The sequence below is a fragment of the Macaca fascicularis genome, chromosome 16 (genome assembly GCF_037993035.2).
Source record: "Macaca fascicularis isolate 582-1 chromosome 16, T2T-MFA8v1.1".
Classification (NCBI taxonomy): Eukaryota; Metazoa; Chordata; class Mammalia; order Primates; family Cercopithecidae; genus Macaca; species Macaca fascicularis.
The window spans coordinates 83,513,770-83,526,858 of NC_088390.1; the positions used below are offsets into that span (position 1 = coordinate 83,513,770).

General features: G+C 47.9%; 1 non-coding gene across 1 annotated transcript; it reads left to right on the forward strand.

Annotated features, from left to right (window-relative positions):
* Window positions 1-340: 340 nt before the first annotated feature.
* On the forward strand, window positions 341-526 carry LOC123569625 (small Cajal body-specific RNA 16). Its single transcript, XR_006693440.1, has one exon.
* The last annotated feature ends 12,563 nt before the right edge of the window (window positions 527-13,089 follow it).

Below are 13,089 nucleotides of genomic sequence, written 5' to 3' on the forward strand. Positions count from 1 at the left end.
CGGGAGGCGACAAAAGAGAACTTGGTCCGCACACAGCCACCGGAATTGGAATAAGGAGCTGTAGGGAGGCCCCGTAGCTAGCAGAAAAGCATTGGAGTCCCTGGCTGGGTTAGCCCAGGTTTCTAGGAGTGTGGTAAGCATCGAATGACCTTTGTCCTTTTAAGGCACATTATGTTAGTTTTCCCCAAGGTTTCAACAGAAAATGAGAAATATCCCCTGACGATTGACTGAAAACATGCAGCAACCACTATTTTCCTGCTCCTCGTTGGTAAGAGCATTGGAAGTGACCTCAGCGGGGGATCCAGGTATGTCAAGCATGGAGACAAAGTGTTCAGGGCAGATGGTCTCGGGAAAGGCTCCTGTGTTGTTGAACCTGCCAATTGTGGGTGCAGCGTGGTACCAGGCAGCCCAACCCTGACCTACAGTAAATTCCCGGGAGAAGGCTTTCCTGGGTTTTGAATTTGCAGTAACAGGTGTGAGCATTCTAGCAGCAGTTTGGTGATCATGTATGATACTGCAAACAGGACCTACGTTTAAAGAAAATGGTTGTAGTTAGTATCAGAGAGCACTTGCTTTTCAAAATTTCATAAACAATGTTACTGTCATGTCTTTCTTTCAATAAACATTTGTTGATACATTGACCTGATATGTTAAATGTTAGGGATACAGCGATGAAGAAAACAGTCATGGCCCTTGTTCTCTGGAAGCCACAGCCCAGTTAGGGAGACAAGGTTAAATGATCACACTTAAGAGGGCATAATTCAGCCAGGCGCAGTGGCTTATGCCTGTAATCCCAGCACTTCGGGAGGCCGAGGCGAGCAGATCCTCTGAGGTCAGGAGTTCGAGACCAGCCTGGCCAACATGGTGAAACACTGTCTCTACTAAAAATACAAAAAATTAGCTGGGCGTGGTGGTGAGTGCCTGTAATCCCAGCTACTTAAGAGGCTGAGGCAGGAGAATGGCTTGAACCCAGGAGGTGGAGAGGTTGCAGTGAGCTGAGATCACGCCATTGCACTCCAGCTGGGCAACAAGAGCAAAACTCCGAAAAAAAAAAGAGGGCATAATCCATGCCAGGCGCCATGGCTAACACCTGTAATCCCAACACTTTGGGAGGCCGAGGCAGGTGGATCATCTGAGGTCAGGACTTCAAGACCAGCCTGGCCAACATGAAATTAGCCAGGCGTAGTGGCATATGCCTGTAACCCCAAGAGGGTAAGGCAGGAGAATCGCTTGAACCCGGGAGGTGGAGGTTCCAGTGAGCCGAGGTTGCGCCACTGTACTGCAGCCTGGGTGACAGAGTGAGACTCCATCTCAAAAAAAAAAAGAGGGCATAATTCAAGTCAAGGTGAGTGCTCTGAAGGAAGGCAACATAAGAACATATATGCCAAGGATCTGGCGGGTGTGGTGACTCACACCTGTAACTTTGGGAGGCCAAGGTGCACTTTGGGAGGCCAAGGTGGGAGGATCACTTGAGGTCAGGAGTTCGAGACCAGCCTGGGCAATGTAGTAAGACCTCGTCTCTATTTTTTTTATTATTATTATGTTTTTCTAGGTGGAGGGTGGATTTTAGATTTTAGAGAGCATTTCGTAGTGCTCACAGTTTTAAATATTCAGACTTGGTAAAGTAGAATAAAAACTGATGCATATACTTTTCTTTGCAGGTCAGTTTCTGGAAGACTTGTGCGTGTAGTGAATGAATATCTGGTTTTGTCTCTGCTGGGCCTGTGTGCCTGGAAAGGAATCATTTTGGCCTAGGATCATCCAGGTTTGTTTGGTTTAGTTCTTGACCACATATTTTTTGAATGGTGACTGCTTAAGACCCTATTGTGTATGGCTATAAATAGACTCAGACGCCAAGGTGACTTTTCACATGCTTCGCGCTTCCCGTGCCCACCGGCCATGTGTCTGAGTGTGTAGCCTCTAATCATCTAAGGGAACTTTGTCTGCAGAGGGGAGGCCTGGTCCCATGGGAAGTTTTGGGAGCACAGCAGCAGGTGGGTTCTAACAACCCAGCAAGTGCCTCCTCAGCACTTAGAAGCAGCGGCCACCACGTTGTTGACATGATCAGCTCCCAGCTCCCCGCCAGCCTGCCCGACCTGGGGCAGGTCCCTCCCTGTTTCTTCCTCCATTACTTCTTCAGTAAGATGGGACAGTGAAGATGGCCATGCCTCCCACCAGATTGGTGCTTTTTTTTCTTTTTTTTTCTTTTTTTTTTTTTGAGACGGAGTCTGGCTCTGTTGCCCAGGCTGGAGTGCAGTGGCCGGATCTCAGCTCACTGCAAGCCCCGCCTCCCGGGTTCACGCCATTCTCCTGCCTCAGCCTCCCGAGTAGCTGGGACTACAGGCGCCCGCCACCGTGCCCGGCTAATTTTTTCTATTTTTAGTAGAGACGGGGTTTCACCATGGTCTCGATCTCCTGACCTTGTGATCCACCTGCCTCGGCCTCCCAAAGTGCTGGGATTACAGGCGTGAGCCACTGCGCCCGGCCAACCTCAAGCAGTTTTCTTGCCTCAGCCTTGCAAAATGCTGGGATGACAGGCATGAGTCACTGCACTGGCCCAGATTAGCACATTTGAGGGTTGAATGAGCAGATCCTATAAAGCACTCAGGAGAGGGCTAGGGGTGTTGGGCTGGGGCCTGGGAGCACTTTAGACATGGTAGCTATGTTGTTGTCACTTCTCTGACTTTCAAAGCTTTTTTTTTTTTTTTTTGAGATGGAGTTTCGCTCTTGTGGCCCAGGCTGGAGTGCAGTGGCGCGACCTTGGTTCACCGCAACCTCCGCCTCCCGGGTTCAAGTGATTCCCCTGCCTCACTCAGCCTCCAGAGTAGCTGGAATTACAGGCGCCCACCATGACGCCCGGCTAATTGTTTGTATTTTTAGTAGAGATGGGGTTTCACCATGTTGGCCAGGCTGGTCTCGAACTCCTGACCTCAGGTGATCCACCCACCTCGGCCTCCCAAAGTGCTGGGATTACAGGTATGAGCCACTGTGCCTGGCTCAAAGCATTTTCAGCTGTGAAATTCCCTGGGGTGCTGCCGTAGAGGAAGGTTTGGGGTCTTGACGGGTGCCATTTGCCACAGGAAGATGCATTCCTGCTCCCAGGGCAGGAGAGCCGAGGTAAGACTTCACTGCAGGCTGTTGTTTTTGTTTGTTTGTTTTTTGAGACAGAGTCTCACTCTCACCCAGGCTGGAGTGCAGTGGCACGATCTCGGCTCACTGCAACCTCTGCCTCCCAGGTTCAAGCGATTCTCCTGCCTCAGCCTCCCAAGTAGCTGGGATTACAGGCGCCCGCCACCACACCCAGCTAACTTTTTATTTTTGCTAGAGACAGAATTTCATCATGTTGGCCAGGCTGGTCTCGAACTCCTGACCTCAGGTGATCCGCCCACCTCAGCCTCCCAAAGTGCTGGGATTATAGGCATAAGCCACTGTGCCCAGCCAGGCTGTTGTTGTTGTTGTTGTTGTTGTTGTTTTGAGACGGAGTCTCGCTCTGTCACCCAGGCTGGAGTGCAGTCGCGTGATCTTGGCTCACTGCAAGCTCCGCCTCCCGGGTTCACACCATTCTCCTGCCTCAGCCTCCCGAGTAGCTGGGACTACAGGTGCCCGCCACCACGCCTGGCTAATTTTTTGTACTTTTAGTAGAGACAGGGTTTCACCGTGTTGGCCAGGATGGTCTAGATCTCCTGACCTCATGATCCGCCTGCCTCGGCCTCCCAGAGTGCTGGGATTACAGGCGTGAGCCACCGTGCCCGGCCGATGTTTTTTTACCTCCTTGTTTGCATGATTTGGGCCACTCACAAGAGTATATACCCTGCAATGAACAGTTGTGTATACCCCGCAATGAACAGTTACCTATGTTCTCCCCTGCATGCTTGTCTTTAGAGGAAGGAAATGTATTTCCCAAAGTAATACATTGTGTTAAGATGTGATATATACATTTCTGGAATAAACCACTTTGATGCCCAGTTACTGACTCATTCTTCTGTGTGGTGTCTTTCCTGTATGCAGAAGGCCGGCTTCCCCACAGGGACTGGGGTTGCCTTGTCTGTCTTTGGAATATGAGTCTCTGCAAGCAGCTGCTGCCCATGTGCACAGTTCCTCGAGGAGTCGGTTCAATCTTGGTTTGGGAGTTTGATTGGAAGAATTAGATCCTAGGCCCCCCTGAGCAGTAACATCTTATTTATAGTGTGGAAAATGGACAGAGCTGTTGATACTTAGGAGAGCTTTCCTCATTATCACCCCAAGGAGGGTGCCTGAGTCCCCAGGAGGACATTGTTGGTCTGCGACCTCTTAAGGTGGAAGTCTGTCAGTAACGGGGAAATCAGGACAGGATGAGTGAGTGTCCCGAGGCAGTGACAGGAGCTGAGGCTGCACCTTCCCAGGAATCCTCCACCTTCCGGGTGCCGCCTTGTCTCTGCTTGAAGTGTCTTCAGAAACACTGCCTAAAAGTGGCTCCTTAACAATGAACCTGCTCGCCTTTTCTCTGTCACTAGACCCCAAGACAATAAATAGCCTTCATTGGCTGGGCATGCTGGCTCGCACCTGTAATCCCAGCACTTTAGGAGGCCGAGGCGGGCAGTCAGGAGTTCGAGACCAGCCTAACCAACATGGTGAAACCCCATCTGTACTAAAAATACAAAAATCGACCGGGTGTCGTTGCGGGCACCTGTAATCCCAGCTGCTCGGGAGGCTGAGGCATGAGAATCAGTTGAACCCAGAAGGAGGTTTCGGTGAGCCAAGGTCGCACCACTGTACTCCAGCGTAGAAAACAGACCAATACCCTGTCTCAAAAAAAAAAAATAGCCTTCACAGTAATGGACGCGAGTGACTGGCATGCTGGACATCTTTTTGGGTGATGGCAGGGAGGTCTAGACTCCATGGGTGGAGGCCTAGGAAGGTTTTATGTGGCTGTTGGGAACATTCCCTGGCCCTGGTTGCTTCCTGTTGTCATTCAGTTCCAGCTGCTTGCAGTGAGTATTTTTTTTTTTTCAAATAGAGACAAGGTCTCACTGTGTTACCCAGACTGGTCTTGAACCCCTGGGCTCAGGTGATCCTCCTACTTCAGCCTCCCAAAGTGTTGGGATTACAGGCATGAGCCACCGTGCCTATCTACAGATGGTGCTTTCAGTGTTGGCAATGGATAATTAAATATGTGTTTAAGAAGTTGTATTTAAGGTTAAAAATCACTGTGATGCCAGGCGTGGTGGCTCACACCTGTAATCCCAGCACTTTGGGCCAAGGCAGGCGGGTCACCTGAGGTCAAGAATTTGAGACCGGCCTGGCCAACATGATGAAACCCTGTCTCTACTGAAAATACAAAAATTAGCCGGTCGTGATGGTGTGTGCCTATAATCCCAGCTACTCGGGAGGCTAAGGCAGGAGAATCGCTTGAACCTGGGAGGCAGAGGTTGCAGTGAGCCAAGATAGTGCCACTACGCTCCATCCTAGGTGATAGCGCGAGACTCCATCTCAAAAAAAAAAAAAAAAAAAAAGTCACTGTGGGACACAAGCCCTGTATCAGAAAAGGTATAGAAATTGAACTAAAGAATAGTTACAGCAAGTCAAGATTTTTAATTTCTCTCTTCGTCCACTAGAGGATGTAATCCTACACCAGACTGTGTTCTCTTTGTAACTTGGTACAGAGTTTGGGTTTTGAGGTTTTTTTGTTTTGTTTTGATTTGTATAATTTAGCCAAGACTTTCACTGAAAATCTTATGCAGAAGATTCATCTGCAGGGCTGGGCTCTTAGGAATCTGTCCAGGTGTCCCAGTGGAATCAGTCCGGGTGTCTTGATTCGTGATAAGATAAGCATTTTCCTGGGAAGCATTTATCGTGTCGTGAACCAAGCACAGCCACCGCATGTAGAGATAAGAGTGTGTTCTAATACATTTATCCATTCCAGTGTATTCCCAGTGCCAGCTGGTGGGAACATCGGGAAAGATTTTCTTTGTAATGAATCCAGTGTAACATGTACCAGTATTTGAAATCCCAGACAGTGTGCGTTAAGGGTTTAGAAGTGTCTCCGGCATGAACATTGCTTATACTTGAAATTGACGGGTACCTATCAAGACCAAAAAAAGTCTGCACATAAGCCAGCACAGTTAAGAGTGCTGATTGTTAGCCAGTGGGAAAGTGGACTTGCTGGGCAGGGGCGGGGAGTGGGGAGAATGACCATTCTGAAAGTGTAATCTTCAATAGAGTACTGTATGTTCTCTGGCTTACTAGCCTGGTGAACAGCTTTTTGATGGGTTTAATTGAAAAGTACTGCTGGATATGTTAAAATACAGCCAGAAGCAAAACATACTCCCTCCTCTCAGAGAACTTACATCCCAGGATAGTGGAGACTGGAAACAGGTCATTAGAATATGCAGAATAACAGATGAGTGCTATGAAGAGAAAGAGCAACCCCACCGCTACAGAGGAATAGGTGGTGGGGTTTGCAACTTTAGATGGGTGTAGGTGGCCTTTAACCAAATCCTTCAGTGAGAGTAAGTCACATGATGGCCAGGAAAAGTACCCTAAGCAGAGGAGGCAGCCAGTGCCGTGGCACACAAGCAAAAAGGGTTGATGAGAGGGCGGGGGAACTGAGGCCAGATCTCATGGGGCCTCACATGGAGGAAAATGTGGGACTTCAGCCTTTTCTCTGAATACTGTCCATAGCTTCCATATTCTACTCTTGTCTTTTAGGAACCATTTCCCCCACAATAGTAGTTTATGTTAGAAGTATTTCCTGTTCTAGGCTGGGTGCAGTGGCTCATGTCTGTAATCCCAGCACTTTGGGAGGCCAAAGCAGATGGATCATCTGAGGTCAGGAGTTCGACACCAGCCTGGCCAACATGGCAAAACTCCATCTCTACTAAAAATAAAAAAAATTAGGCTGGGTGTGGTGGCTCACACCTGTAATCCCAGCACTTTGGGAGGCCAAGGCAGGCGGATCACGAGGTCAGGAGATCGAGACCAACCTGGCTAACATGGTGAAACCCATCTCTACTAAAAAAAAAAGTAGAAAAAATTAGCCGGGTGTGGTGGCAGGTGCCTGTAGTCCCAGCTACTCGGGAGGCTGAGGCAGAAGAATGGTGTGAACCCAGGAGGCAGAGGTTGCAGTGAGCCAAGATCGTGCCACTGTACTCCAGCCTGGGCGACAGAGAGAGACTCCGTCTCAAAAAAATATATATACAAAAATTAGTCAGGCATGGTGGTGCATACTTGTAATCCCAGCTACTCAGGAGGCTGAGGCACGAGAATTGCGTGAACCCAGGAGGCAGAGGTTGCAGTGAGCCAACGTCGTGCCACTGGACTTCAGCCTGGGTGACAAAGTGAAACTATCTCAAAAAAAAAAAAAAGTATTTCCTGTTCCTACACATTGGCCCATTGAGAGGATCCCAGTTCTATGCATGGGGACACTGTCTTTTTGGCTCATGTTGAGCCACATGTCTTGCAATATTTGGAAGTGTTCTGGGATAGACTTTGTTCACGTAAAGATCGCATGCCCGTCACTGCAGTGATGAAGCTGGAGACTGTCTTTCTCTGTGACAAGGACCTTAGCCCTGGATCTGTCTTCTCCTAGTGCCCACCTCATTCACAGAGCTCACCCCCTCGTTTTGGAATTGTTTCCTTGCCTGTGCCCTAGCTTCCCTGAACGCTGCCTCTACACTAACTCCTTAAGGGTGGGAACCCTGGACTTACTTGCTTTTTCAACATAGATATGTGTGTTTCATTTACATCAGTATTTAAATTGCTAGCAACAAGACCACAAAAACTACATTCTCATAGAAGCCTGTTTGGGTTTGATGTGGTTACATGTAATGAATGTATTTGAAATAATTATTTGTTGTGATTTTTTTTTTTTCAGATCAATTATGCAGCTACAGCCAAAACCAAGTTCTTTTTATTGCAATGAGAGGAGCTCCATGTAAGTCATTGGAAGGTCACATGTTCAGAGACTGTCAGCTGTGGAGGGTTATGTAACAGTGGTTATGCAATGCCACGTTAGAACTATAGCCCCAGCAGCAAAACATTTAGATTATTTTAGTGAATTAAAATAAGACTTCCACTTTCTTTGAATGACAAATCCCTTTTAACAAAACCAAGACTTGGGTTTTAGTGTCAACTCCCACGCTAGGCTCTGTAAGCCACATTTCACCCTCTGTGCGTGACTGGCCCCATTGAGTAGATTTCTGAAAGTCAAATGTCTGACATGAGCCTGTTTGAAAACTTTGCTCAGTTGTCATCTTCTATCGGGATGAGTTATGGGCAAAGACCCCCATAAATCCTAAGGCACATCTCGAAGCCCCTAAAATCCAAAGGCATGGTCGAGCCCACACCTGTAATCCCGGCACTTTGGGAGGCCAAGGCAGGTGGATCACTTTGAGGTCAGGAATTGGAGACGAACCTGGCCAACATGGTGAAACCTCGTCTCTACTAAAAATACAAAAATTAGCCAGGCATGGTGGCGCATGCCTGTAATCCCAGCTACTCGGGAAGCTGAGGCAGGAGAATCACTTGAACCCAGGAGGTGGAGGTTGCGGTGAGCCGAGATCACCCCACTGCACTCCAGCCTGGGTGAGAGAGAGACTCTCAAACAATAACAAAAAAATCCTAAGGCGCATGAGTCTTCTTCACTAATGTACTGTCTTTGTTCTTTTGTTCCGAGATACTTAACCCCTTTGAAAGTTAACGGGGAAGAGCAAAAGGAGGTATTAACAGATCAAAATGAAATAAAGGCTTCACAGATTTCTTTTCTTTTTTTTTTTTTTTTTTTTTTTTTTAGCATGCCCCAACATTACAACAAAAACATTTCTTTTTGTTTAAAAAAATTTTTTTTCCCAAAGTAATATGTGCATTAGTTGAAAAAAATTCATGGAACTAAAAGGCTTCTAACACTAGGCTAAACTTCCCTGCTCTGGCACTCCCAGCGGGAGCCATTTTCCATTCCTTCAGCTTCCCCGGGTTTGCTTCCGAGGAGCGGGCGTGCTGCGCTGCTTCTCTTTGACTCATCTGGGTCCTCGCCTGTTGACTTCCTTCCTGGTAGATGTGGACTGAGCTTGCCTGACCTTCCTCTGCGTCCCCTTCCGCACCCTCCGAGCACTATGGTCCTCTGTACAATGCGGTGTTAGTGCGCATGCGCAAAAGCTGCCCTCTGCCTCGCACTGCCGTGCGCACTCTGTATTGTTGTCCCTCTTAATTTCTCCTTCCTTGGCTGACTTTTTCTTTTACTTATTTACTTATTTATTTATTTTTTGAGACGGAGTCTCGCTGTGTCGCCCAGGCTGGAGAGCAGTGGCGCGATCTCGGCTCACTGCAGGTTCTGCCTCCCGGGTTCACGCCATTCTCCTGCTTCAGCCTCCCGATTAGCTGGGACTACAGGCGCCGCCACCTCGCCCGGCTAATTTTTTATGTTTTTAGTAGAGAGAGGGTTTCACCGTGTTAGCCAGGATGGTCTCGATCTCCTGACCTCGTGATCTGCCTGTCTTGGCTTCCCAAAGTGATAGGATTACAGGTGTGAGCCACCGTGTCCGGCCTTTTTTTCTTTCTTTCTTTTTTTTTTTTTTTTTCTTTTTTTTGAGACAGAGTCTCTGTTGCCCAGTCTGGATTGCAGTGGCGCGATCTCGGCGCATTGAAACCTCTGCTTCCTGGGTTCAAGCAAATCTACTGCCTCAGCCTCTGGAGTAGCTGGGACTACAGGCGCCCGCCACCATGCCCGGCTAATTTTTGTATTTTTAGTAGAGGCATGGTTTCACCTTGTTAGTCAGGCTGGTCTTGAACTCCTGACCTCAAGTGATCCACCCACCTTGGCCTCCCAAAGTGCTGGGATTACAGGCGTGAGCCTCGGCGCCCAGCCTGGCTTGCTTTTTCTTTCACTGGGCTTTCTTTCTCTGAACCTCCTGCTAAATTCTTGCCACATTTCCTGGTGGCTTCTCAGCGTAACTTTCCGTAAGGTCGATCAAGTTAATTTATCCATTCCGATTTTTTTCTTAGATAAGTGAGAGAAGACTTTTCAGACAGTTGCATTAAAATTTTGTTACAATATTGTGTGTCGGGGTCAGTCTGTAGTAGTCCAATTCCTAAGTTCATGTTTAGGTAGGGATATTTTATAGGAAAATGTAAACGCTGGATTGTTGTGGTTAGACCAAATCTAGAGTCACCGACTGATGGTTCTGACAGGCAGCTGGGTGGGTGAGTAATTGGTTTCCCAGAAAACTCCTTCCGAGTCTTGCCAGTCTCCACCCAGAAGGAAGTTATGAATTTATTAATTATACCAGGTAGAAAGGGCTCTGTCCCAAGCCTGGTTTAGTGTTAAGCATATAGTCCCTCCTTTTTTTTTTTTTTTTTTTTTTTTTTTTTGAGGCAGGGTCTCACTCTGTTGCTCTGTTGCCCAGGCTGGAGTGCAATGGCACAATCTTGGCTCACTGCAACCCCATTCTCCCAGGTTCAAGCAATTATCCTGTCCCTCCTGAGTAGCTGGGATTACAGGTGCACACCACGCCCAGCTAATTTTTGTATTTTTAGTATAGATAGCGTTTCGCCATGTTAACCAGGCTGGTCTCGAACTCCTGACCTCAGGTGATCCACCCACCTCAGCCTCCCAAAGTGCTGGGGTTACAGGCATGAGCCACTGTTCTTGGCCCCTCTTTTTTGACCAGACATCATAACTGTCATGGTTGAATCCCTATCTTGGTTCAGAAGGCCCACCTTGTTGCATTTTTGGTCTAAGAACATAAGTGAATTTGTTGTCTAGCTCAATGCTTCCCAAACTATTTGCAAAGGACTTCCCTGGGGATCCCGTCAAAATGCAGCTTCTGGTGGTTCTGTGGGTCTGGCCTGGGCTTGAGATTTGGCAGTTCTCACAAGCTCCCAGGCCATGCTGATACTGCTGGTCTAAGGACCACTTTGTCCTTTCTCAGGGATGGTGGGACTTAGGTGTGGACTTACTTTGTAGAACACATCATCCTGACTATTGGTGGTGCTTATTTACACATTGATGTAATTCCTTTAAGCCAGTGTCCTGTATTATGGAAAACGTTCCCAACAGTCCCATTGCAGTCACCATTTCTTGTAGTTTATTCACCTGGGTCTCTATGTCATGCAAGCTGGGTTCTCTGAGGTCTCTTATTTACATAGGTACATCAAGAGGCAATGATTAACATCCAAAGACCTCTTTGCTGTTTGCTTAATAAAACTGCCATCACCTGTTGGGGAAATATAATTTACAAACAAAATCCCCCAACCCAGAAAGCCCCGCCACAAAAGTAAAAGCAAAAGAAAACAATTTTACAATTGAATAAGCATTAAACCAAAACGTGATGAGCATCACAGGCAGCCTGCTGAAAGAATTACAAAGACAAATCTCCTCCTTTGATACAGCTAAGTGGATAGAGCCCATGCACTGTGTAAGTGGGTTTTGCCATTTAGGATCAGGTGACAGCTGAAGTTGGGATCACCTCTCCAGAAAACAGTTTTGTTCCTTGATGATTACAGTTCAGGTGGGTGGCTCAGGTCCTTGGGGAAACACGACTTGAGTTGGGAAACTGGCAGGAGACTCATATAACCACATAAAAGATGTGTACACTTTTGAAAAGGACAGAGAAAGAAATTCTGAAAGAGAAGGAGGTGGAGGTGAAGGGTCTCTTCCCTTTTTCTTTCTTTTTTTTTTTTTTTGAGAGGGAGTCTCGCTCTCTTACCCAGCCTGGAGTGCAGTGGCGTGATCTTGGCTCACTGCAACCTCCCCCTCCCAGATTCAAGCAATTGTCCTACCTCAGCCTCGTGAGTAGCTGGGATTACAGGCGCATGCCACCACGCCCAGCTAATTTTTGTATTTTTAGTAGACACGGGGTTTCACCATGTTGGCCAGGCTGGTCTCAAACTCCTGACCTCAGGTGATCCTCCCACCTTGGCCTCCCAAAGTGCTGGGATTACAAGCGTGAGCCACTGTGTCTGGCCTTTTTTGTTTACTTGAAAGAGTCTTACTTTGTGGCTCAGGCTGGAGTGCAGTGGCGTGATCATGGCTTACTGTGACCTCAAACTCCTGGGATCAAGGGATCCTCCCTACTCAGCCTCCCAAGTAGCTGGGACTATACAGGTGCATGCCACAATGCCTGGCTAATTGTTTTATTATTATTTTTTAGTAGAAGCGAGGTCTCACTATATTGCCCAGACTGAATTCAAACTCTTGGCTTCAAGTGATTTTCCACCTCGGCCTCCTAAAGTACTGAGAATACAGGCATGAGCACTGCTTGGCCTGAAATGATTTTTCTTTCTTTCTTTCTTTCTTTTTTTGAGAGGGAGTCTTGCTCTGTAGTCCAGTCTGGAGTGCAGTGGCACGATCTCAGCTCACTGCAACCTCTGCCTCCCTGGTTCAAGCAATTCTCCCACCTCAGCCTCCCGAGTAGCTGGGATTACAGGCACATGCCATCATGCCTGGCTAATTTCTGTATTTTTAGTAGAAATGGGGTTTCACCACGTTGGTCAGGTTGGTCTGAACTCCTGACCTCAGGTGATTCACCTGCCTTGGCCTGCCAAAGTCCCAGGATTACAAGCGTGAGCCACCTTGCCCAGCCAGATTTCTCTTTTTTCGTTGTTGTTATTTTTTTTGTTTTTGTTTTGGTTTGGTTTTGAGACAGAATCTCACCCCAGGCTGGAGGGCAATGGTGTCATCTCAGCTCACTGCAACCTCCGCCTCCTGGGCTCAATCGATTCTCCTGCCTCAGCCTCCCGAGTAGCTGGAATTACAGGCATGCGCCCCCATGCCAAACTGATTTTGTGTACTTTTAGTAGAGACAAGTTTTCACCATGCTGGCCAGGCTTGTCTTGAACTCCTGACCTTGTGATCCCCCCGCCTCGGCCTCCCAAAGTGCTGGGGTTGCAGGTGTGAGCCTGCCTGGCCTGAAATGGGTTTTGGCTGCTTCTAAGACCCTGCTCAGTCCTAGTTCCTCTGAGTTGCTCAGTGATGTCTTCAACAAAAGCAGGGACTGGCCATGTTGAATTTTACCTGGGCCCTACTCACAGGTGTCCCCCTTGTTGATCTATGGTGCCCCAGACCCCCAAATTCCCATTCTTTGTCTGGCAAGTGATTTGCTGAACTGCTCGTCC